Here is a 24,975-nt window from a genome sequence, read left to right on the forward strand (position 1 = left end):
ATGGTAGTGAATTATTGGCTTCATCAAGGTGTACTGCTTATGGTGTGCATCAGCACGGTTCCCTGGCGGAACAGATGGGGATCATTTATTACGACTACTACAATAGATAGTTTATAACTCATTAAACACAAGCGTAAGAAAAAATCTGTCTCTCTAATAGGCAATGGAAAATTATTCAGAGGAGAAAAACAGATGATATACATTAAACAATCTTTATTTGCAACTACTATCATATGGAAGGCAGATAGAAATATTCAGAGAAAGAGGCAGTAATTACCAAGAACGAAAGCACTCTTCGGAAGCATAAGAGTCGAAATACAGCAAGCTACGTAATAGTTAATGATAACAGTTACTTCATATCCGATTTCCCAGGCTTAATTAGAATTTCCAGTTCCCCCTTTTGTATTAAAACTCACTTTATCGCGGTCTGCCTCTTCGTCTAATTTCCTTTTGGCATGGACCGAGAATGGACGCTGAACTGCCTTTCCCTGGACGCTCTAACTTGAGAAAAATAATATTCCGTCCGCACAGAGAGTTGTCTGCGGAAGGAGCTTTTGAGAGACCAGTGTCAATGTGTCCGAGTGTTTATCCGAAGCTGGTTCTTAAGTTAGTTATATTTCTCCAGCTTCTTTTTTACACTATTTTCATCAACAGCTTTATCAAGGTGAAGTATTTTAGTCTACTGATTATGCCGTTTTTTTTTCTCCAGTTCGCATGGCACAGGGACCATGCATTATTATTATTATTATTATTATTATTATTATTATTATTATTATTATTATTATTATTATTATTATTATAAAGCAATTGAGAACCACAAAATACAAGTAAATCAATTTTAAATATTATTATGAAATAGAATTATTATTATTATTATTATTATTATTATTATTAAGAAATTGAAAAGCACAAAATACAAGTAAATCACTTTTTTATATATTAATATGAAATAGAATGAGCATATACAATCTCAGGTTTTTCGCATGAATTATTGTATTCATTGTAAAGACGGATGATCGTGCATTAATTCAGTTACAAAATACACAATCCCGAGAAAATATTTGATACGAAAAAGGAATAATAACTTCTTCGAGGATTCTAAGTAGCAACAGTAGCGATTATAGTAATAGTAGTAGAAAGAGTATTAGCAGTTATTTCAGTAACAGTTTTCACGTTGTGCAACTTCTCAAACAAAAAGCTGTAAATCCAAGTTGCTTTATTTATAATAAAAAGGATATATTGATTGGTTTTGCAGTTCAGGCATTCATCTGAAAGCACATGGCCGGCTTATTCTAAAAAAAAACATTCTAGGAAATATTCTATAGAAGTCCTGTAACCTTTCGTCAATGCTGATAAAATATACTGCATGCTTAGAATTGAAAAAAATATTGCAAATGTTTCCGAATCTAGACTCCAAAATGAAACATTCATTCTTCACAACTGCCTGAAAAATACGATAGTGAAAATTTGCGTAGAAGGCCCATAGATTTTAATATTTGCTGGCTCTGGCAATCAAATTAGCGTTCTTGGAATTTTCGTTACGCAATTTTGGTGACTTAGCAGACACGCCCACACGCAGAGAATTTCGCAATGCGTAAACATATATGATGCTCTGCGCGGGTAAACTGGAATATTCTTTCGTCTGAAAATGTTTTCTTAATAGTTACAGCATATCTTTGCCCCGAAGAAGTTCAGCTCAGCAGGTTTTATATCTCCATCAACTGCTCTGGAGACCCCAAGCAATCTGCGCAGGTATTCCGTTGAGGCTCAACCCACGCAGACGAAGAGAGAGGGCGGATTGATAAAAGGCTCCTCCACACCTACGGGATTCGATCTCCCACATCCACGCAAACCCCCACACCTGATGTCCCACACAGGCCCAAATCCTATCACCTCTTCAGAAAAGATCATTTGTCATTAATCATACAAGCCGCTAGATCATCCCAATTACAGAGTTGCAGCAGAGACGAGAATACTTGGCAATCTGACGGCAACTTGGTCCTTATCACTGATGTTAATTACATTCCTGTTTGTGCGTCGTTATAAAGATATCCCGCTATCCCCCAGGTGCTGAGATGACAGGCAAAGACGCCAAGTTATAACGAGCAGCGGAGGGCCATCCAGTCGGTGCAATATAGGCCATAGGCCCCTTCCAGTTAAGGCCGGTTTCCAGGACTCTCGAAGCGTGTGGTATGCGTCTGGAAGCTTTTCAATCAGCGGGTGTTCTTAGGGTGTTGGGGTGGGTGTAGGAGCGCCGTGGTTTGCCAGTCCGCCCCCCCACAGTGACGGCCAGGGACGTGTTTGGATGGGATTTACGTGAGCCGCTCATCAGATAAACCCATTGGGAAACCTGACAAGTCCCTAATAAATTTGTAGGACAATAATTAAATGACAACGGGAAAAATAAGGGTAATCCTGAGATGCGCCGAAGGGTCTTGCAGTCACCACCCCCTTCCCCTTCCCCTCCCCTTCCCCCCTCCAATCGAACAACTCCAGTCAACTTGCTTATTTTGTGTGTGTGTGTGTGTGTGTGTGCGTGTGTGTCTGTGTTGGAGAGATGGTTCCATTTATCCGGTGGCGATAAGGCGTGTAAGAATGTTTGCTCAATAAAGTGGTTAAGACAGTGTTGGCTCCGTCTCTTGGCTCCTCTGTCTGTCTCCTTTTGCTCCTAACGAGATTCCATAAAGTAAAATTACAACACTATTCCTCGCGGATAAGCGTCCGAAAGCAGGCTGACCCGACGAGCGAACAGTAGAAGACGAAGAAGAATAATACCATCAGCAGCAGAAAACCAGTAACTGCCAAAGGTCCGATGAAACTGAGATATTCTCGGGAGTGAAGTGTAAAGTGAAGTCCCCTTCCAATCTCTGATCGCGACGCAATCCGAATTAACAATAAGGAGGCAGCTTTCAAAGACACCGGATGACTCAGACATAAATGAAGCTAAGTAATATCATCCGAGTGAGGAAAAAGACGCGAAAAAAATGGATAGTAATCCAGAGGTCTGGTGTGGGCAGGTTTTAGGCGGGAGTCGAGTGTGTGGCAGCAGGTTGAGCCTCCCACGGCGGCTCGGCAGGGGCTGCCTACGGTCAAGAACCCCTGCCGAGGTGATCAGACCTCAGAAGGGCCACGCCGCCGCTCTCCTGCCACGACGTACACTCTACACGCTCATAACCCGCCCTCCGCTCACAACCGGTCCCGGAGTACCTGTTTGAATATATTATATCGTGTCGGGGCTCTCCATGGGATGAAAATTGGCCGGGAGGATGGGTGGGGGTGTCGAGGCGGCCGTAATCATCATTATTCCGCTTTCAGCGAGATCATTAGCGCAATGGAAGGTGCATTTAAGCCTCGAATAACAACATCGACGTTACCAGGAGTTGACGACGCTCGTCCTTTTCACTCTCGGCGTAATTTGTTGGGCGGAAATTTGGACGCAGAGCGATGGCAGCCCTGAATCAAGATGGCGACGGCTGGAGATGGAACTCATCAGCGCGCGTGGCAACCCTGGAACATTTCTCTCTCTCTCTCTCTCTCTCTCTCTCTCTCTCTCAGTGTGGCAAAGTTCACCTTTGAGTCGCTCGCGGGTGGCGAGAATCTTGCATCCATCACCCAGGCTAAATTGCCCCGTTTTGAATTTTAACTCGTAATTTGTGATGTCCGCATCATCGTTTGCATTCTGGGGGCATAATGGCTACATTAGGAGAGCCATGTCATCGGCTTAAAAGGCCAAAAGCGCTGCGAGGCGCGGCCCTGACCAACCCTCAAGATGGAAATTAGATTCTCTCTCTCTCTCTCTCTCTCTCTCTCTCTCTCTCTCTCTCTCTCTCTCTCTCTCTCTCTCACGAAACAAGCCTAGCTTCGCATAAACATCTCGTTCGCAGGTCCGCGGAAATTCTCGCAGAATCCCGGCGTTGGACGTAATTGAGCCTTGTTAGAATGCCGGGATGAGACCCGATTAAACAAGGAGAGTCCTTCGTCGGTGTTGCATTTTTCATCTAATTAGCAGCCTCCTCCCGTTTACCTTACGCTAGGCTCTTCCAGGCCGATTAATATCTCTGTTGGCAGATTAAGCTGGCCTTATGCCAGCACGGGCTCTTGCTCCAATGAGAAATGGTCTGAGAGTTTATTATTGGCACCCCCTACTAATGCAGACCCCATTCCCGGATAAAAGAGTAGGAATAAACCCGAGAGTTAACATCCTGACCCATCCTGACCTTGAAAAACTATTATCTGAACTTGCAAACAAACCTCAGCCGTCTGGTGCAAGCTGCCACAAATGACAACATGGCTCGAAAATCATCAAAGTAAGAACGTCTTTAACAGGTTTGCAAAGATTACTTGAAGAGTTATTCCTTTAGCAGATCCTTTTATCCATTATTCCTTCCTTCATAAACGGGGAGAAGCAAATAGCGTGAACAATCAGTAAGGATAGAGATAGAAAAAATTCCTAATGATAAAATAGTCTCTCGGCCAGATAAGTTCGTTTAAACCCATTTCCTTTTCTTTTCTTTAACTTCGGAAGGGACACAAAAAGTAAGTCTCTTCTCTCTCTCTCTCTCTCTCTCTCTCTCTCTCTCTCTCTCTCTCTCTCTCTCTCTATAATTTTATTTTGGGCATTAACATGAAAAAAGTTTAAATTTCTTGTTTGCTTTCGAAATTGATATGAAAAAGATTCTCTCTCTCTCTCTCTCTCTCTCTCTCTCTCTCTCTCTCTTTTCTCTCTCTCTCTCTTATTTTATAACTTTATTTTGGGCATTACCATGAAGAGTTTCTGTTTCTTCTTGTTCACCTTCGAAATTGATATGGAAAAAATTCTTTCTTTCTCTCTCTCTCTCTCTCTCTCTCTCTCTCATTTTTATAACTTTATTTTGGGCTTTAACATGAAAAAAGTTTAGATTTCTTGTTTGCCTTCGAAATTAATATGAAAAGATCTCTCTCTCTCTCTCTCTCTCTCTCTCTCTCTCTCTCTCTCTCTCTCTTTTATAACTTTATTTTTATCTTTATTCTGGGCATTAACATGAAAAAAAGTTTCTGTTCTTGTTTACCTTCAAAATTGATATGAAAATTCTCTCTCTCTCTCTCTCTCTCTCTCTCTCTCTCTCTCTCTCTCTCTCTCTCTCTCTCTTTCTTATTTCTATAGCTTTATTTGGGGCATTAACATGAAAAAGTTCATATTTCTTCTTTACCTTCGAAATTGATATGAAAAAATTTCTCTCTCTCTCTCTCTCTCTCTCTCTCTTATGTTTTATAACTTTATTTTGGGCATTAATATGAAAAGTTTCTGTTTCTTCTTGTTCACCTTCGAAACTGATATGGAAAAAATTTCTCTCTCTCTCTCTCTCTCTCTCTCTCTCTCTCTCTCTCTCTCTCTCTCTATGTTATAATTTTATTTTGGGCTTTAACATGAAATAAGTTTCTGTTTCTTCTTGTTTGCCTTCGAAATTGATATGAAAAAGACTCTCTCTCTCTCTCTCTCTCTCTCTCTCTCTCTCTCTTATGTTTTTAACTTTATTTTGGTCATTAACATGAAATAAGTTTATATTTCTTCTTGTTTTTCATTCGAAATTGTTATGAAAAAGATTCTCCTCTCTCTCTCTCTCTCTCTCTCTCTCTCTCTCTCTCTCTCTCTCTCTCTCTCGCAATGCAATTATGGAAGACGTGAGCAGAATACCTTCGCAGGATTTTTATTATACCTGCAATCAAACATCTCAATCATCTCTTGTTCCCTCCTTCAGGTCCGCCCATTAACCCCCGTGATCTCTTATCTTCCCTCGCGGGCGTGCGGGCGCGCGGGCGGCCAGCCTGCGTGTGGCAGGGAACACCAAGAAGGCGGCTAGCTGGGCGGCGGCCCCCCACACCCAACACACAAGCCTCCTCCACACTCGACCGCCTCCCACCTCCCCGGCGGTATATACCTGTCTCGGGAGGAACCCATCGCGAGCTTCAAGCAACGCAACTGCTGCAAATGAAGCCTCCTCGTGCTGGCCGCCGAGCATCTCGAGGGGTCTTCGAAGTGGGTTGGTTTGCTCTCTCTCTCTCTCTCTCTCTCTCTCTCTCTCTCTCTCTCTCTGTCTGCGCTTGCGCGCTTGTCGGTCTGTTTGTTTTACCGAGTCTTCCTCCGGCGGAACGTAAATTGAAGGGCCTTCATATTCTTCTGACGGCCCTTTTGATTTCTGTTTCCTTTGTTGGCAGTTTTATAGTTTTCAGTTCTTGCAGAGACTGGCTAACTTTACAAAAGTTTTTATGTATTTATGCAGATGTGGCTTCTGAAGACACACATCTATGTTCTCTCTCTCTCTCTCTCTCTCTCTCTCTCTCTCTCTCTCTCTCTCTCTCTCCATTTTCTGTTTCTTTTGGCTTATTTTAATGTAGAAGAACAAGAAACAAAAGTTAGATTAATATAACGAGCGCATGAGAGTAGGTACAGATGAGCGAATAATCGTTTTACAGCAAACCCAGCCGTAGTTGCTGATGATTTTCAAATAAAAGCTGGAAGCTGTTTTGTAACCCCGTACATTTAATCTGCAAAAGTAGCGAGTGGCCAGAAAGTTTTAACTAAAAGGACAGCTCAGTGTCTTTAGTATTGTAACGTTTTGATCCTAGTATTTGTAAACTTCCAGGCCAAAGAAGCATTTCAAGAACATGAATGTGAAGGAAATAATTTTGCTGCGTTTTTAGTCTTCAATATTTCCATTTCAACTAAACATGAATTTTGAGAAGAGATGTAAGCAGACATATACTTTTATGAGGTCTTCTAGAGAACTTTATGAGCATTAAGAATATAGACTCATTTTCGCATCAGTGCAGTTATTGGCACTCTAGAGCACTTTTAGATTGTAATGAAAATGGGTGAAAAACGAGCAGATCAATACGTGTATATGCAGCAAGTTGCTATTAAACAGGAATCACATAATACGTAGATCTGTGAAATCAGTTTATTCGTCTAAAGCACGAATTCGCTCTACATTTGAATCAGATGCCCCATAGAGTTTTCAGGGAAATTCTTTTACAAATCGGAATTTATAGAATAGCAAATGGAAAATGAGACAAAGAGTAGAGTCACCACAAAAGCATCTTGAGTATTTCTTAGACTCCAGGAATATTTGGACGCGCCTATGCCTTCAGCAGCTACCTGAATGGGATGGACTAACGCCATAGAGCACCATTAGCACCTGAGGCTACTGGTTGTACAAAGGACGTTACCAAAAATAACCAAGAGAATACGAGAAAGGAGGGGAACTACGACAGACATTCAAAGACAAGGGCGTATTCAAATTTGATAACGAAGAATTAAGCGACTGATCGTATGCTGCTGTTTATTCTGAGAGGAGTGGAGAAAGATAGCATTTTACCGGGTGAGCATTAGTTTGAACCCATAGAACACGATTAGGCCTATATACTGACAAGAAGCAATCCTTTATAACGACTTTATTTTATTATTTTATTAAAACTTTTAAAATTGCCATGTTCTTTGTTGGAGGGTGAAGATTGCTTGGAAGCGTTTGATGGTCGTGCTTTTTAATCGAGAGAGGGAAATATTGGTTGGCAGGCAGGAGGGTAGATCGGGTTGCCTCTTTGCAAAACTACTACGGTCTTAAGAACTGACATCAGAGAACTTAACCATCGCTTGACACCAGTGTTATTAATATAGGCTTCATGCCTTTTCGTTCGCTACAGTATTTGACTGCCGAAGAAGTGTCCCAAGAGTAATGGACGGTACATTTTACAGGAATATAAAATTATTGAGCCATTTTTATTCGTTTAAAAGTTTTGAGATATGAAAGATTCAAAATATCTGTGTTTGTCATGATTGCATTTCAAACTTCATTTTCTTGCCTTGCATTTTCTATTTTCGTCATGAACTCGAATTTAGAATTTTGCTTGAAATATTAGTGGAATATGATCAGCCCAATCTAGTATAACAGTGCATGCATAATGCGATGAAGAGCAAACTTCTTTGCATCATGATTAATAATTACTTCAAAATACAGTCACCGATATTCCCAGAGCTTATTGTTGGGCGAAGAAGGTGCCGCAGCTTTACTTAGCCCCCTGAAAACGAACGAATCTTCTTTCCTGTGGTTATTTGTTTTATTCCAGGTCTTTCATCGTTATACTCATCATCGTCTAACAAAGTGCCACACAAGAGCGTCTGTGAAATTTCACCACTTGTATCTTTCCTGTGCTTTAATTTCCACAAGTTTCCATTTATCTCCAACTTTCCTCCGCATAATTCTCAAACATCTACTGTCCATTTCAGGGACCGCTAGTCATCGTTTTTCTCAAATATCTTTCAAACTAATTATTTGATCGAAATGGTACTTTGACACACTATACAAGACACCTCCCTCTAATTTTTGGTAATATAGTGCACTGTCAAATGGTTTTAGTTAAGGCATTTACTCTTGACTTACATGGTGTTGCCAAGCATCGCCAAACTATGCTTTCGAACGTCCTTTATCCCCATCCAGTCCCTCCCTCCCTCCCCCTTCCCCCCCTCATTCCTCCCTCAACCCACTTTCCCGGCCTCCCCATCTCCGGCCCCACTTTGCTGTCTATGGGGGATGGCGGACGTTCGATTGCGTAGGTTAGGCCTGCTGACTCATGCGACTTTGCCTTTAGAAGTCAAGAGTAAACGCGCCTTAACTAACACCATTTGGCAATGCACTATATTACCAAATACTTAGTATGAAAGATATTTGAGAAAAACGATGACTCGCGGTCCCTGAAATGGATAATAGGCTTGGGCCTTTCAACTCTTCTGGGGTGCGGTGGGGCCCAGCTGCCCCTATCCCGTATTATCCTCCCGAAGGTAGCGTGGAGGACAAGTCTAAGCTGTCTCAACCCCTCTTCGTTATTAGCTCATCTACTTGTGCATAAGGAACGTCCTTAATTTCATTTCTTGGTATCATTTCTCAATTTAACCTCTCCGTAGGGGGTAGCGCCATCAGTGCACCTCACGCGGTACACTTTAGGCATTACTTAAGGTTGTTTGTTGCGTCCCTTCGGCCTCTAGTTGCATCCCCTTTCATTCCTATTACTGTGCCTCCGTTCATATTCTCCTTCTTCCATCTTACTTTCCATCCTCTCCTAACAATTGTTTCATAGTGCAACTGCAAGGTTTTCCTCCTGTTACGCCTTTCAAACCTTTGTACTTTCAATTTCGCTGTCAGCGCTGACAGACGTCATAGGTCCCAGTGCTTGGCCTTTGGCCTAATTTTTTTTTTCTTTTTTTTACTATTGCATTCAATTCCTATCCTACAATATAACTCCTAATATTCTTAATTCCCAAATCGACAAAATCTTTTAGACACAGTTTCACTGTCTTACCTTGATTGATGTCCTTATGACAATGGAGATCGAAGTAGACTAATTTAAGATCTTGCTTTCCTACGCAGTTCAAGTCTATTTAATTTCCAAATCTTATTTAGTCTGTCCGTTAGTTGATTTTCTTTTTTTGTCATTCATTGATTTCCAATCTAAGCGAACGTGTATTGTATATTATTGTTCCTAAATATTTGGAAGACCCAGCTCCATCGGTCCGTTTCCCTTTCAGTTATTTCATCCCAGTGTGAATATCAGTCCTCATTATTCTGGATTTTTTTTTTCTGTGATTTGTCGTAATTCTCATATCTCTAGAATAGTGATACATTATTCGAGAAAATTGTGTAAATCTTGTAGCTATTTGCTGAATAAAATAGTATCGTTTGCGTACTCTGCTTCAAGTTTCTATCGATATTTTGTTCCTGTCATTAGTCCAGGAACAGAAAGTCTTGTGATATGATGGTGGAAACTTTGAAGACATATGCTTTTAGTTTTCTGTAAAAGAATGCTATTGAGATGGCTATTTGCCTATCCGTCCGCACTTTTTCTGTCCGCCCTCAGATCTTAAAAACTACTGAGGCTAGAGGGCTGCAAATTGGTATGTTGATCATCCACCTCCCGTCATCAAATATATCAAGTTGCAACCCTCTAGCCTTAGTAGTTTTTATTTTATTTAAGGTTAAGGTTAGCCATGGAGCTAGAGGTGGCAGCCGCCGACGCATCTCTGGGGAGCAACTGGTCGCTGCCTGGTCATGGCTGAGAGTTTCATACTGCAGCTCATCGAGAGTTTCAGACAGCATTAAACGCTGTACAGAAAACTCAATTGCGCCGAAGAAACTTGGGCGCATTTTCTACTTGTTTATTTGCTTTGGGTAATCTTAGCACCTGGATTAATCTTTTATATTCTAGTTCCAAGCACTAAAACTGTCACACATTTCATGAAGCGATGCTTCTCCGTGTGAGTTCTGGCTCGGATGACCTTGATGCAGTGGCACTCAGTAACTTCGTCAGTATGCCTGACCATCGCCAGGACTTTCCTGCACGTATTTTCTGTCCAGACCAATTAGCTTTATCGTTCGTATTCCTTAGAGCATTTTTATCTACCTCGATTCCTCATTGTTCTTGCTCTTCATCTCTCGGCTCGGTTATTGTTATGCTTTCTGTGTGACCAGGAGGAAGAGTAATTAAGACATAGAGAGAGATCTCATTATCTGCAGTGGCGTTTTGTGTCTTAAGCATTCTGAGGTTTGGTATTGTTTAGGACACCTGGTTATGATAATTAGACAGCAGCTTCTTCGCCCATGATACTACTACTACTACTACTACTACTGCTAATAATAATAATAATGATAATAATAATTTAATAATCATTATTATTTAATAATAATAATAATAATAATAATAATAATAATAATAATAATAATAATAATAACAATAATAATAAATTATAGTTCCAGTGATAAAACGCATAAATGCCTTGATAAAGAAATAACAGTATTTATCGGTTTTTAGCGGTATTTAGTTGTTATCTCTCTCTCTCTCTCTCTCTCTCGCAGAACCGTGTAAAAGTTTTGATGACACAGGAGCCCTTAAAGTTACTGGTCGATTTATAGCCATATTTAATGAATCGTTAATTTGTGTACAAATATACATGCCGTGTGCAGTCATACGTATATATATGCGGAGCATAGTTAAATCTGTGCACAGCTTTCTGTTATATACTTGGATAAACGTGTGAATATATTCATTTACTATACCTTTTTTTCCCCTTTGAGGGGCGGGAATAGGGAAGATGTTTGCCCCAGAGAACATTAAACCTAATTTTCATCCGTCTTTTCTGATGAGGTTGCTATCCCCACGCCCTTTCTTCAGGGTGGTTGCAACTTACCACAGTAGACTAACTCCAAGTACCTAATTCATTGCCTAGGTCAGCAGGGGCAAAATGGGTTTATAACGGAGCGTGCCAATATGCCCGCCATTGCCCAGGAATTGAACCTGTTTGTCTGCGTTTACGCATTTCTCTTCAAATTTATGCTTGTTCATGAGGGGTTCAATTTCCAGCGGCTTGGAGCATTAATTCCCAATGTGTCTCTGTTAGGATCTAAGCAGTGCATGCGTACCTGGTAGTTAGCAGACTGTAATGGGTCACAATTCTTCAGAGGTACTCCTACCATCAAGGAGAATTGTTTCAAGAAGGGGATCGTCAATGTCCTTTGTTTTTGTGGCGCCAAGGGGAGAGTTACAAAAGAAAACCGCTACCCTATACAGTACAAAATAGGATCCTTCTTTTAATGTATACACCTTTGGTTTTAAGCATTCCCAAGTCGTTTACAATTGTCGTTTTGTTCATCAAAAAATTTTTTTGAAAGTGGAAGAGATGACATTCGATGATGCTTTAAAAGTGCAATTAAAGTGATGGTGGTTGGAGTTTTGGCTGGAATAACACTGCATATAAGTGGAAGTCACTTAAAACATTAAATTTTTACAGACATTTTCTTTACATGAAATCCCTTGGATTTTGGCATTCCTTGGTCGCTTACATTTGCCGTTGTGTTCATCAAAAGTTTTTTTTTTTTTTTTTTAACTGGAAGAAATGACATTCGACGATGCTTTAAAAGTGCAATTAAAGTGATGGTGGTTGAAGTTCTGGCTGGAATAACACTGCATATAAGTGGAAGTCACTTAAAAACGTTAAATTTTTACCGACATTTTCTTTACATGAAATCCCTTGGATTTAGGCATTCCCTGGTCGCTTACATTTGCCGTTGTGTTCATCAAAAGTTTTTTTTTTTTTTTTTTTTTTTTAACTGGAAGAAATGACATTCGACGATGCTTTAAAAGTGCAATTAAAGTGATGGTGGTTGAAGTTCTGGCTGAATAACACTGCATATAAGTGGAAGTCACTTAAAACATTAAATTTTTACAGACATTTTCTTTACATGAAATCCCTTGATTTTGGCATTCCTTGGTCGCTTACATTTGCCGTTGTGTTCATCAAAAAGTTTTTTTTTTTTTTTTAACTGGAAGAAATGACGTTCGACGATGCTTTTAAAAGTGCAATTAAAGTGATGGTGGTTGAAGTTCTGGCTGGAATAACACTGCATATAAGTGGAAGTCACTTAAAAACGTTAAATTTTTACCGACATTTTCTTTACATGAAATCCCTTGGATTTAGGCATTCCCTGGTCGCTTACATTTGCCGTTGTGTTCATCAAAAGTTTTTTTTTTTTTTTTAACTGGAAGAAATGACATTCGATGATGCTTTAAAAGTTCAATCAAAGTGGTGGAGGTTGAAATCCTGGCTGGAATAACACTACATATAAGTGGAAGTCACTTAAAAACGTTACATTTTTACCGACATCTTTACATGAAATCGAGCTCAGCGTGAAAACTACACGCAACAAAGAGAGAAAGAGAGAGAGAGAGAGAGAGAGAGAGAGAGAGAGAGAGAGAGAGAGAGATTCTTTAATTATACGCAAAAGTCGTGTCTCGTAAAGCATTCATCTGTTGACCAAAATTTCATGAAATTATCTGAAGTCGTGACTCCGTTGTCGTTAAAGGGCTGATCAACCCCTCGGCGAATGAATCTTTAATGAGCAGACGCTAACTTTCATAGCCTTATTAAATTAGTTTCATATTCTGCTTTACTTCCTGATTCGCCGTTGACTCGAAAGGAAACGCCACTTTAGCCCTTGTAGTTTTTACCAGGCCGTTTTCGTTTTGGATGGCAGTGGTAGGTGTTTCGTGGACTGTACACTATACTAATGGAAGCTTTAAGTATCGTGTTTTAGTGCTGCAAGTTTCTGACCTGTCATTTTGGTAATGTTGAGGACATTATTATTATTATTATTATTATTATTATTATTATTATTATTATTATTATTAAGGAATTCTTCCACGAGGCAGAATTCTCATATGTGAAGTGTCAAGAGCTTTTATTGTCTGATGAGGAGTTTTTAATGCATCAGATTTTTCAGCCTCTTTCAAAGGATATCAGTCCAGGCAAAATATTGCGTTTTACCAAGAGCCACAAAAAAAAAAAAAAAGGAGACGGATATTTCAACCTTCTTCAAAAGGTATCAATCCAGGCAAAATGTTGCATTTTACCAAGAGCAACTTAAAAAAAACCGGAGACGGATATTTCAACCTCCTTCAAAAGATATCAGTCCAGACAAAATATTGCATTTTACCAAGAGCAACATAAAAAAAACGAAGACCGATATATCAACCTCCTTCAGAGAATATCAACCCAGACAAAATATTGCATTTTACCAAGAGCAACATAAAAAAAGAGACCGATATTTCAACCTCCTTCAAAGGATATCAGTCCAGGCAAAATATTGCATTTTACCCAGAGAAACATAAGCAGCATAAAAAAAAGAGGAGACCACCTTTGTGACAGACGTAAATAATTAGTCCGGAGAATCATAACGACTACGCGATCACACTCCTAAGCACTGGGCGATGCACGGGGGTGGGATTACAGCGACACTCCTTTTCAGAGGAGACGTGAAAGCACTTGGCAAAACGTATTGCCCGAACAAATTACTCCGGCGCGAATAAGCTGACCGGAGGACAAGTCGGGGTGCCTTTGGTCGCGGCAGATTAGAATGACCCAGATCCTTTAGCTTAGAAAAGGGACCCTTTTCCAACAAGCCGCCACTATTGTGATCGTCCTGGTGATGGGAGGAGGGGGGATGGTTCCTAGTTATTAGGCTATCAGGGGTGATATCAGAGCTGCATGGGAGGGGGTGGTGGTGGTGGTAGTGGTGGTGGTGGTGGTGGTAAAGTCGTAAAGAAATGGAGGTAGTCATTAGCCGTGATTTGTTGAGTGTGATCACTTGCTAGGTAGAGGTTGTCCCGGCGAAAGGACCCTCTCTCTGAATACCAATTGCTGCTGCATCAGCCGGGAGACCTTTTTATGTTCTCGCTCTTATCTGCTTTATTTTCCATCGCCTTTTTTGCACTGGTCTTCTTTTTCTTCTTCTTTTTTTTTACTTTTTTTTCTCAAAGCAATGCGGTTGCCGAAGTTCCGTAAACGTTCTAGTTTAAATAGATGTCGCTTTGATTGGTTTTTATTTTTAGAGTTTTGTTTTTCTATAACTGATTTGCTTACAGTATTCGTTTGTGATATAAGAGCTACTTCATATACCTCTTTTTAGAGGATTAAGCTTGAGAAAAAACAGAAACAATGACAACAATAGTACACGCATAGCCTGCGTAGGCGTATATATTCAGGAACGTATGTTTGTATGTATATACGCATTATTAGTATGAACATGCTTTGTTTGTAGACATAAGAATTATTTCCTAAGGTAAAGGGACGCAGACGACCTAAAAGCGCATATCATGAGTAATTTCTGCAGGTGGTAATGGATATCCTTCATTTAAGTTAGGGTATTTTTTTTTATTATTATAGATTGGTCAAGTGATCTACAACAGGGATATCCCCATTCTAGGAGAAAATGGCATAATAAGAATAGATGATGCTAATATAAGGTTCAAGGCGGTGGACTCTTGGGTTAATGAATTAAAAAACTTCTACTACGTACATTTTTTCTCTCTTTCTCCATATATGTATATGTATATATATATATATATATATATATATATATATATATATATATATATATTTGTATAAATATATGTATATATATATATATATATATATATATATATATATATATATATATATATATATATATATATATTATATATTGTGCATTGTTTCATTTTTCTGTAGCAAATTTGCATATGCTATATACATCACGTGCATTGTGTTTTGAAGCATACATATAAATTATATATTTATATATATATATACATATATGTGTATATGTACATATATATATATATATATATATATATATATATATATATATATATATATATATATATATATATTTATATATATATATATATATATATATATATATATATGTATGTATTGCATATATGTAATAGGCCCTCTATTGATGACTGTCTCAGAATGATTGAAATATGTTTAGACTTTTTTTTTTTTTTTGGTTATTAGATAAAAATACTCATAAGATTCTGAGACACCTATAAGGTCTTGTTGCTAGTTGTCCAGTGGCTAACCTAGTTGCATTCGCACTTGGCATTCGCACACACGCATACGAACAATTTATTAACTATTCATGCAGTATTAATCTCATTTTAAAAACGAACCATTCACAAGTTTCGGCGCTAATATATACTGGTTAACAAACTGCAGATGACACTAATCATACTTGCCGTTATATCAAACTGTAATTTTTACGTCCAGGAACCTTAAGGTTTGAATTATTATTCGCCTGCTAATAGTAAGTAAAACAGTTTTGTTTACCTTTGAATTAATCTTAGGGGAAAGAGCTATTTACATTGTTATACACTGGCATTTATGACAGTGGAAGGCTTCTTGGCAGCAATTATTTGAAATATAGGCTGTATTATGCAATACAATATTCGATCTTTTTTAAGTAATTTGAACTTCATACATTCATATATATAACAATATACTCAACTGTAGTGTAGTACATAGCAGAATTATTAATTTTTTGTATTTATAGAATGCACAGGAAAATGTCTTCTATTTTGCTATTTTTGCAACTCATAGTCATGAGTAGGCCTATGCTTGTCTCAGAATTTCCGTGTACATAAATTATTTTAGGTATAATTTGGTAAAATAACCTTAAAAGAATTTATTTCCTTAAAAAAAAAAAAAGAATCATAAATAAGTAGAAAAGCGCCCGAAGTTTCTTCAGCGCAATCGAGTTTTATGTGCAAACCGAAAATAGAACTTTTGGTGGTCTCGGTATAATGTTGAATGAGCCGCGGCCCATGAATCTTTAACCACGGTCCGGTGGTGGCTTGTCCTATATCGTTGCCAGATGCACGATTATGGCTAACTTTAACCTTAAAAAAAAAAAACTACTGAGGCTAGAGGGATGCAGTTTGGTATGTTTGATGATTGGAGGGTGGATTATCAACATACAAATTTGCAGCCCTCTAGCCTCAGTGGTTTTTAAGATCTGAGGGCGGACGGACAGACGAAGCCGGAACAGTAGTTTTCTTTTACAGAAAACTAAAAAGGACATAGACCTATATTTCTGTTGGTTTACACAGCTTATAACATTTGGATTATAGCAATGGGCCTATGTTATTTTCAACTGTTTTCCATGTGGTTGGTTATTTTCCAGTCTTCTGTTACAGTTGCTGTTATTGTTATGGTTTCGCTTATGTTGTTGTTGTGGTTTATTCAAAATACTGTTATCGTCTTCCCCCTTTCAAGAGCTAGCCAATCTCAAGCTTCTGGGATGGGTTGCTCCTTTGCTCTTGGTGGGATGGGGTGGGGGGAGGGGCACGGTGCTGTTCCTGTCAAGTTAGGACCCTGTACCTTAGATTAAGTTCGTTTAGGGAAGGTTAAGTAAGGATTAGTCTCTGTTGAAATATGACTTTTCCGGTGCATTTCCAAGACTGTTAACGATTTTTGCATTAGGTTTATTGGAAATCCATAGGCTTAGTCTGCTGAATTATGCGCAGTCGGAAAGAGAGCAGTAAATTGTTTGTTATTATTATTATTATTATTATTATTATTATTATTATTATTATTCAGAAGATAAACCCTTATTCATATGGAACAAGCCCACATAGGCCACTGGCTTGAAATTGAAGCTTCAAAAGAATATGGTGTTCATTTGAAAGAAGCAACAGAAGGCAATAGGAAACGCAGAAAGAAGAAATCAGTTATTAGATAATAAAATAATAGATAAAAAATGTCAGTAAATTATAAAATACAAGGACAATTGCTGTAAGGTAGTAATGCATTGCATCTTCACAAAACACGGAATAAGTGTTTGGCAAAGGAAAGAAAACTCAGAATCAATTAGAACACCAACGAAAATGTCGCAAAATTAACATTCTTTGGCCTAATTTGAAGTGCTTACATCTGAAATATATTCAAGGAATTTTCTCCGCTGCGGGTGGTGCCGATAGTGCACCTCACGTGGTGCACTGTACGCATTACTTAAAGCTCTTGCAGAGTCCCTTCGGCGCCTAGCTGCAACCCCTTTTATTCCATTTACTGTACCTCCATTCATATTCTCTTTCTCCCATTTTGCTTTCCACCCTCTCCTAACAATTGTTGCATAGTGCAACTGCCAGGTTTTCCTCCTGTTACACCTTTCAAACCTTTTTATTCTCAACTTTCTTTTCAGCACTGAATGACCTCATAGGTCCTAGAGCATGACCCTTGGCCTAAATTTTATATTCCATTCCACTACATTCAGGGAATTATGCCAGAATTTTCAACATAGCAATTTTGCAAAAATGATCGTATTTTTCAGGTCATAAAATATGGCTTGATGAAATAGGCAATGCGGTAACTTGGTAATTCTATTGTTTAAGCTTGCTTTGGTGAGATAGGAAATAACTCAGTCATAATCTATTTTTCCCATTATTTTCTCTCCTTATTCTCAGAAGATATTTTCAGCAAAGCATTGCTGCTTTGATATAAAGGATACAGGAATCGAAGTGATAATTGTAATGATTTTGTTGTCAGCATATAAGATCATTGTATCCAGTTATCTTCGTTCTGTTGTTATTTGTTTTAGAACTTTTTCCAACTATTTTGTTTGCTAGTCCACCCATAAGGTCCCAAAATAGGCTGGATACTTCATATAGTTATGAGTGATGAATAAAGATTATATATCAAATAACGACAGCAAAATTATTATTATTATTATTATTATTATTATTATTATTATTATTATTATTATTATTATTATTATTATTATTAAGCAAATACGCATATGGAATGATCAAGAAGATATTGAAGTGAATGTACTTAAAAACAAACTACAGTACTTTATCATATATATGATTGAATGCAAATTGTTTGAAAAAAAGGGTATAGACACACACACTCACACACTCTCTCTCTCTCTCTCTCACACACACACACACCCTCGCACATGCACACACACACGTGCATGCGCGCTCGCACATGCACGCACACACACGCACACACACATTATATACATATACGTACATACATATCGCAGCTAATGAGTCTTCTGGTTAGGTATTTTGAGTTACTGATAAGAATTTTCTGTAGAAGAAGCGTCTTACTGATTTAGTATTTAATGAATAAATGTGGCAATTCCTGCTGTCCTTTTTTTTCTTATTATTTTGGCACATCTTGTATTAGGGTAAGGGCTTATTGGTGCACGGGCACACACAGGGACACATATTTAAATTTATAATATATATATAGATATATGTGTGTGTACACATATATAGGTAATATGTAGTTAGAGGTGGTCCCAAGCGTGTAATTAACGCTCATATTTAATACTGTAATTGTACAAGTTAACTGTAATAAGACAAAGAAAATTGTCGTTGCTCTAACTTCACGGAAAGGAATATTATAGAATCGGCGAGTATTTTCCATACCCGGATCATTCATTTTAATTCTAATTCAGGTTTATGTAAATTAGATCCAGTTTTCTTCACATTTTCATTCAGCAACATAGACTCAAAGATGCCCTTGATTCGTAAATATCTCTCCCTCTCTGACCCTGTTGAGGCGGGGGGGGGAGGCGGTAGTGGCATCAGTGCACTGTAGGCATTACTCAAGGGTCTTTGCAGCGTCTATTCGGCCTCTAGCTGCAACCTCTTTCGTTCCTTTTGCTATACCTCCGTTCATATTCTCTTCCTTCCATCTGACTTTCCACCCTCTCTGAAAATTGTTTCTTGGTGAAACTGCGAGGTTTTCCTCTTGTTACACCTTTCAAAACTTCTTACTGTCAATTTCCCTGTCGGCGCTGAATGACCTCATAGGTCCCAGCGCTTGGCTTTATATTCCTAAATCTCTCTCTCTCTAAATTGGCTCTCTCTCTCTCTCTCTCTCTCTCTCTCTCAATATGTTCATTTATATTAGGATGTCTGTTGCTATGTATGCCAAAATTTCTTTGCGTGTTTTGAACATTTTTGTTTATTCCTACGCATATGCCATGTATGTTTCTGTGTTTTAGGCATATGAGGGTATTTGTATATGAGTACTGTGGTTTTATTTATTTATAACTATTTGTGTATATGCGCTTTGGTATGTTTGTGTATTTCCTGTCTGTATTTGCATATACTGTATACTCTTTTCTAGCTTTGTTTTCTTTACATTGAGATATTGTTACTTAACTGTTTCAAAGACAGTGGCTGTTGTTTGAGAGGATTTCCTCTGACATTTCTTATAGCTGAGCCACCTTTTAGCTAGTGTATGCATTATAAGTGTCGTTCCTCCGTAGGGGGATAGTCCCGTCAGCGCACCTCACGGGGACTGCGCTGTAGGCAGGCATTATCTAAGGTTTTTTGCAGCGTCCCTTTGGCCCCTAGCTGCAACCCCTTTCATTTCTTTTGCTGTACCTCCGTCCATATTTTCTTTCTTCCATCGTACTTTCCACCCTCTCCTAACAGTTGTTTCGTACTGCAAATACGAGGTTTTCCTCCTGTTACACCTTTGGAACCTTTTTACTCTGTTTCCCTTTCATCGCTGAATGACGTCATAGGTCCCAGTGCTTGGCCTTTGGCCTAAATTCTGTATTTCATTCCATTCTATGAGAGTCGCTTGTTAAATTCTTTCAGCGACTGCAGTCTTTCGTTCGTTTTCTGGAAACATCTTCCTAGTATACAGTACTGCTCTCGTCAAGGTCCCGTGGGACGAAACAGTCAGACTAAACTAAACCATATTATTTCTTTTCACGCTTTCCTTCCCTCTAACGCCATTGTCATTACGACCCAAGAACAATAGCATTATCCAGACCAGGATTAATAGAGTACTCTATTAATCGCGATCCAGACATAATAACACAGCACAAATGGAAATGTCCATCACGTCGCAAAACAACACAAGGACAACTGAATAAAAGCAGTAAATGGCTGTAATTCTTATTGTGTGTGTGATTTATGTTGGGGCAGTAGAGCACAAATTTTTGATGGGGAGGTAATTGGACAGCGTATTCAATTTGTGATACAGATCAGATGGGAAAGATTATACTTTCGGCACGGAAGCTTCCATTTTGTGTCATAATTGCAAATGTGTATATATATTTGTGTGTGCATGTATATGAATATTAATATATACATATATATAAATTATATAAAATATATATATATATATATATATATATATATATATATAATATTATATTATACATTTGTGTGTATGTGTGTATATATGTATAATTTGTGTGTATAAATTACTAGTAACTTGTTTTTTACCAATTATGTATATATGTATTTGTGATAGTCACTATGACCTCTTAACACACACATATATATTGTATATATATATCTATATGTGTGTGTATATATATATATATAATTTGTCTGTATAAATTACTAGTAACTTGTTTTACCAATTATATATGTATTTGTGATAGCCACTATCACCTCTTAATTTCTGGATACCCTCACACTTGTTAGACACACCCATTACTTCATTCTGCATTAGCGTTCAAGGCTTGTTGTGATGGGCGTACCCAAAAAATATATATAAGGAAATAAAAAAGCATTATGGTCAGTTGGCTCCAGAAGACCAGGACCTTCCGGTCTTCAGCAAGTCTGTAGAGATGAAGTTACTAGCCTTATGCCCTTATCTTGACCCCCGTGGAAGCTAGCAGGTCGCCCAGTCACACCTGCATCGACTGGTTGGTGGTAGACCGGGTTTGAACCACGGGCTTTGCATCTGCGAGCCCAGTGCTGAACAGATGACAAACAAGGCAGAAGAAGTCAGTTGTGAATTCTTTTAACAGCTGCATAAACTGGGGCCTTGTCCAGACTCGATATTCATCTGTTAAGAGTGTATTCAACATACAGATATAAAGGGTATATTATTCTCTAGACCTTGGGATATATCACGAGGTGGAACGCTGGCTGTGTATAAGCAAGACGCTCACTCCACGATCAAAATAAGGCTGGCAGGTGATAAAACCAAGCATGGGAGTGTGTAGCTCAGTGGCATTTATAAGTGCATATTTCGTCTGATTTATTACTCTTTTCCAGTTTTATTGCCCATTTTATAACTTCCACAGGGAATGACTTCGCTTTTATGTGATTGGCTCCCACCGTAATTAATTTCCACTGTGAATTGTCTTCTTTCTATGGTTATTCATTATTTCTGTTTCCCTACCGCTCTTTCTTTTTTTAATTTTTATCAGTATTTACTTCGGTAACTGCCTTTGGCTTTTCACAGACGAATAACAAAATGGGTGCTGTTCATTCAACTCATTCTCACTAAAGTGTATTGTATTGTATCTACTTTGTACACTCTATGCATATGGCTTTGAGCAGAAATAAAAAATATTATTATTATTATTATTATTATTATTATTATTATTATTATTATTATTATTATTAAAATTGTCTCCATGTTTGAAGCAGACTTCGATAAACGCACTGAAACCTAGACCACATCATCAAGTAAACAGAAATAGTGTTCGCAGCTTCAAGAATCAGGAGGAAATAATATCAACAGTTTTCCAAACTGGAGGATCAGCGATATCGGAGATCATAATATATGCCAACCGACCACATGCAATGTGGGTTTTACGAGGATCTTAACGACCCGGTTCCGACGCGTTTGTTTTAGACGAGTGTAAAACACAACGTTGCCATTTAAACATTCGCAGTTCGCGCTAAGTCGCCGACGCTTCCTGTAACAGTTCCTTCGTGTCCTTTCGTTTGCATTCACGTGATGGATAAGCTGAATAACCTTTCGCCTCGGGTGAACACGTTGAATAGAACGACGATTTCCAGTGATGGTTTAAGAAGTGGCGTTTGGGATTTTGGGGAGCTGGGTCCTCTTTGTGTAAGGGGTAGGGGGTTTTGGGATGGGGGAGAAGGAAAATAATAAACTTACATTCTCCCTCTATCACATCGAGTGGTATCGCTTGAGTAAGATCTCATTTTACAGTCGATAATAACAGATGTGGCGTGGGTGTTTGACAGCTTTATGACCCGCTAGATTTATATGCTGGAACAGAAGTAGCAATAATAAAGCGAATGAAGATGTTAAATGCGATGTTATTCCCTTTTCGGGGAACTACTACACCGTGGAACATAAGACTTTATTTGGACTATTTTATATACTGCCGCCTCCTTCTTGGTTTTCAGGCTATGTGCCTTTTAGAGAGAGAGAGAGAGAGAGAGAGAGAGAGAGAGAGAGAGAGAGAGAGAGAGAACGTTCAAGCGTAGATGCAATGCATTACTACCCTAAAGGAATTCTTTTAGTATTTTATAATTCACTGACATTTTATCTATTTGTTAATTTGTCGATTTATTTTTTTATTTTATAATAATATATCTCTTCTTTTTGTATTCCCTGTTATCTTCTGTTAATCCGTTCAAATGAACACCATATTCTTTGGAAACTTCAGTTTCAAGTCAGTGGACCTGTGGGATTGTTCTATGTGAATAGGGTTCATCTTCAGAATAATAATAATAATAATAATAATAATAATAATAATAATAATGTGAATTAATGCTCTTTATATGGTTTTAGCAAAAGCACATTACCGTCATTCCTTCCTAATACTGCAGCCTGGACAGCATTGTTGTATTTCGAAAAAAAAGGAAAATTAATGTAAGCAGAATTCATCTCTTACTGGCTAGTTTTTTATTTATTTAAGCAATAAAGGCCATATTTGTACCCCGCTTTTAGTTATGGATAGAATAATTGTTTATTAGTTATAGTGTTCAAATCCTATGACAGAGCATTTATGTTATATATATATATATATATATATATATATATATATATATATATATATATTATATATATATATTATATATATACTTTATATATGCTACCTCTCCTTCACTTCAAGATATAATTCTGGTTTATTAAGACAAGGTTGATATATCGCAACGCAGGCAGAACCAGTGTTTATTCATAAATATTCGTGCATGAAGGAAGCTTGTTAGGAAACACAACTTCCAAATAAAAATGTCCTAAAAACAATCATAAAAACTCGAAGAGAAACCTGGCCTGAAATTCGGCCATAAAAGCGGCACAGAATGAGCTGCTGAAGGGTAGAGCTAACAGTGGCCTGTTCATACGTCATTTCAGCAATAAAAATGATACTGGGAAGATCTCGGCTCTGATTATCAGTTTTAATAGCAAATGAGCTGCCCAAGTAGCACCCTAATTAACTGCCGTATCGGTCATCGGCGGATGTAAATTGCTGACGATTTTCCAGTCTTAAAAAAAAGACGGGGATCGTGAAAACAGAAAATTAATCATTCTGGTTTATGAAGCAGTAATTTAGAGATAGAGATATATGAATTATTCTGGTTTATGAAGCAGTAATTTAGAGATATATGAATTTACATTAATTTCACAATCTAAAGACACCCTGTGGGAAGCATTTTTGGTAACATTTTATTAAACTGATAATAAAGTGTCTGGTCTGACTTTTGGCCTGTGAAATATTTGATAAAAGTTTGTTGATTAGTAATAAAGAAAAAAAAACGATTCTCAAAATATTCAGGTCAGTTGCATTTAGATCAAAATACACACATTCGGACTATATTTGTATGGCATATAGGAACAAAAATATTAAATCTCATAAAAACAAATCCTGGAAGTCATTAATAATAATAATAATAATAATAATAATAATAATAATAATAATAATAATAATAATAATAAGAGCGAAACCTTAACCCACTCTTTGTATCTTTTCAAGATTGTTTGATTTCAGCGTTACATATCTTAAAAAGGGTTAGCCACTGTCACAAGCGCCAACAACTTTCTCTGGAATCTATTACCTGTGAACTTTCACGTCGTCTTTTGTTCATGTCGAACACCACTCAATTAAGCAACACAGAAAGCTTATTGATTTTGCATATTAACAACTTCCTAGCCACATGAAAGTTGGTTTGACTTTTCCTAAATAATATTTTACGACACTAGCCTAAATACGTCTGCCTCAGGGGCTACTCGGAACAGCTTTCGTGGTATAAGGTCATAATAATCCAGGTACAACAATTCTTACGATATTCGCTGCCGCCTGAAGAAGATCTCTCATATTTACAATATTTCAGCATTTCTCCTTTATTATCCTTTTTATTTTCCTGACTTTTGAAAGTAAAGCAGGCGCACTCCCCCACAACCCTTGGACTCGCCTTATTTCTCCTTTATTATCTTTTTTTACTTCCCTGTCTCTTGAAAGTAAAGCAGCCACTCCACTCCCCGCCCCACCCGTGGACTGACCTTTCATATTTTTAAGTCACATCGTTGATCAGATGCCCTGTTGAGTCTGACGTGGTCGCTTGAGAGAGAGAGAGAGGGGTTTTCTGTAAGGAGATTCTTACGTCAGATTCATTTATTGCCTTATCTAGTCAGAAGATTTCTTATAAGTACATCCATAATACTTCACAGCACAAAGGACGAGCATATCTGTTATCCGCTTGGTCCTGTATCGTAAAAGTTGCATTTTAATAGACTTATTTCCGATAGCAGATGTATGGCTTTTATTGTTCGACATTCATCACGGTAATGGACCCGTTTCTTATCGCACGCCTGTAATCTTCATTCTACAGCGTAGCATTTTTGTAGTAATTGACTCGTCTGTCCGATCTTATCTCTATATC

General features: G+C 38.1%; 1 protein-coding gene across 2 annotated transcripts in view; it reads left to right on the forward strand.

Moving 5' to 3' along the window:
* LOC136833174 (ABC transporter G family member 20-like) overlaps positions 1-24,975 on the forward strand; it is a 105,938-nt gene that overhangs the window by 2,741 nt on the left and 78,222 nt on the right. The gene's annotated exons all lie outside the window — the stretch shown is intronic.

The sequence above is a fragment of the Macrobrachium rosenbergii genome, chromosome 51 (assembly GCF_040412425.1).
Source record: "Macrobrachium rosenbergii isolate ZJJX-2024 chromosome 51, ASM4041242v1, whole genome shotgun sequence".
In the NCBI taxonomy this organism is placed as follows: domain Eukaryota; kingdom Metazoa; phylum Arthropoda; class Malacostraca; order Decapoda; family Palaemonidae; genus Macrobrachium; species Macrobrachium rosenbergii.